Source organism: Oratosquilla oratoria, chromosome 29 (assembly GCF_046742065.1).
Source record: "Oratosquilla oratoria isolate Oo_2021 chromosome 29, ASM4674206v1, whole genome shotgun sequence".
NCBI classification, from domain to species: domain Eukaryota; kingdom Metazoa; phylum Arthropoda; class Malacostraca; order Stomatopoda; family Squillidae; genus Oratosquilla; species Oratosquilla oratoria.
Genome location: NC_134805.1, coordinates 30,617,791 through 30,620,290, shown reverse-complemented (window position 1 = coordinate 30,620,290; position 2,500 = coordinate 30,617,791). Strand labels below are relative to the sequence as shown.

Genomic DNA, 2,500 nt, shown 5'->3' with positions numbered 1-2,500 from the left:
TGTCCTTTAATTCCTTTTATTCTTTTTCACTTGTTTCCTTTTACTTCTTGCAAGGTGTCTTTTCGTTCTGTATTTCTTTTTCTACACGTTTTTTTTTTCTCCATTTTCCTTGTCTATGTCTGATACTTCCCTATTCCATAATCCCATATATCTTTATTCATACCTAGTGCAATGTAGTTCAGTTCGAAGCTTTAAGAATCATTTAGATAAATACCTAAGTAAGATGCTGTAATTATTATAATTTATGTTATATTATTTGTTTTTGTTTTGTTATAATTTGTCTGTCTGATTTTCATTTATTATTAGTTATATGTCAATTTATTATCATTTACTATTTACCTGTTTGTTTGTTATTCAACTATACCAATGCATTTATTTATGTATTTTAATTGTTATTTACATTGTTATAGTTTTAATTTATTATTAATATGATTTTTTTTTTTTTTTTTTTTTTGCATCCGACCTAGATATGGATCAAAAGGTCTCCTGTCGGCATGCTTTGCCTTTGTAATCCTTTGTAATCCTTTGTTTCCTAGTTCCCTTTCTGAGTTTAATCTACTTCCTCTCCAGTTCTCTCAAAACTTTGCTCTTTTTTTCTCTCTTTTCTTCATCCACTGTCCTTAGTTCCTAATTCATCCACGTCATAAATTGTTTTCAGTATTTCAATGCATCCTTAACCCTCCTCCTCTTCTTCTTCCAGTCCCATACCAACATTCTCTTTCCATTCTTACTCTACTTTCTTCCCCTTTTTCCTCTCCTGCTCGTCATCCTCCCTCCCCATCCCCGCCTCGGCCTACGGAACTTCTCATTGTTTTCAGTATTTCAAAGCATCTTCATCCCTCCTCCTCTTCTAGTCCCATACCAACATTCTCTTTCCATTCTTACTCTACTTTCTTCCCCCTTTTCCTCTCCGGCTCGTCATCCTCCCTCCCCATCCGCGCCTCGGCCTCCGGCAAGAGCTTCTCATTTCCTTCTTCGACCATTACCTTGCAGGGCTTCTGACTTAGCAACACTCTCCGCCTCCACCATCATTCTAGCCCAAGGCGGCGAGAACACAAGGTGGCTCCAGAAGCTTGTTTTGGGGATTTTCGTTTTTACCTTCTCGGTTTTCTTGAGGTTCCATCGCATCATCACGCCTCATCGGCCCTGAGTGTCTTGGAGTCTACAGAACTTTCGGTCCATCTCTGGAAGTCTTAAACTTTTTTTTTTTTTTTTTTTCTTATCTTCTTCTCGAAATTGAAACTCGCCAGGGAGACGTTTCCAAATTTTTGAAAGATGCACTGAAAAAGAACTAAAGTGATGGTTCCTTATTATATAAAAACATGTTGCAAGTAATGAAGAAACTGTTACTTGCTGGAATCTCATGAACTTAAACTCCATTCCAGACACTTTCCCTTCGGCTCATTGGGTCCCCGACCTTTCCAGAAACCCCATCTTCCAACACGACGCCTCGCCTTTGCAGTTCATCGCAGACAAAATCGCGTCTTTGCACTCGTGGGGAAAGTAAAGTCCAACTCTGATGAGATTGAACTTCTGTCGACTTTATTTTGATCGTCTATTCGAAAATTGTTTTTTGTTTTTTATCGTGAGACAAAGGAGTGATTCTTTCCAAAACAAAATTCTCAGATACGAATGTCTAAACAAATATGCATCCGCTTGTCACTGGAATAGGATAGTACTTTTTATACTAGTAATAATAACAGCTGTAGTAACAGCAGTAGAAGAGTGACATAGTAATAATAGTAGCACTAGTAACAATAGTATTAAAAGCAGTAACAGAAGTAACAGTAGTAGTAATAGCATTAACAGTAGTAATAGTCGTAGTAGTCAGTACCCTTCTTAAGGTACGTTTTGCTTGGTGCAATTATCGCTCAACGATGATCGTTCGTAGCTCAGTGATAACCGTAGAACGATTTTCTAGAGACCTAATGGAGCTGTGTGCTTCGAGCTGCAAGTTATGAGGCTGATCATTTAAACCAAACCAACCAACGAGATTAACTAAATATGATGCCAGGTATGATGCCCCCCCCTCCCCCATTGGATCTGGTAGGCTAATAGCACCGAACAAAACGTACCTTCATATCTCTCCTAGACCCCGTAACGAGTCTACCTCTACATCGTGATATATTCCCCCAAGGATAGAAACTCTGGTTTCGATGACAAAGTACAATATATGAACTACATCCCTAGCTAAACAGAGGTCATAGTGTACAACACAGAAGGGGAAAAGGATAAAAAACCCTTTCACCTATTACCTATCTCCCCCCACGGCCGTGTCCACACCTGTACCCGCTTTCACGCCCGTACCCACGCCAGGACAAACACTAGTGCCCGTTTCCAAACCCACACCTGCCTGTACGAGGAACATCATTCACAACAGCTGGGCTGTTCCTGGAAGAGAACTGCAGATGCGCAGCCATGCAATCATTTCAAGCAAAAATGCAAAACATTGGCGGAGTGAAATTCTGATTGGCCAGATAGCAGTCCTTCATGTTTGGTT

The 2,500-nt window shown here is 39.7% G+C and overlaps 1 protein-coding gene across 1 annotated transcript in view; it reads right to left on the bottom strand.

Moving 5' to 3' along the window:
• Positions 1-2,500, bottom strand: part of LOC143040833 (otoferlin-like) — a 373,699-nt gene that overhangs the window by 312,578 nt on the left and 58,621 nt on the right. The gene's annotated exons all lie outside the window — the stretch shown is intronic.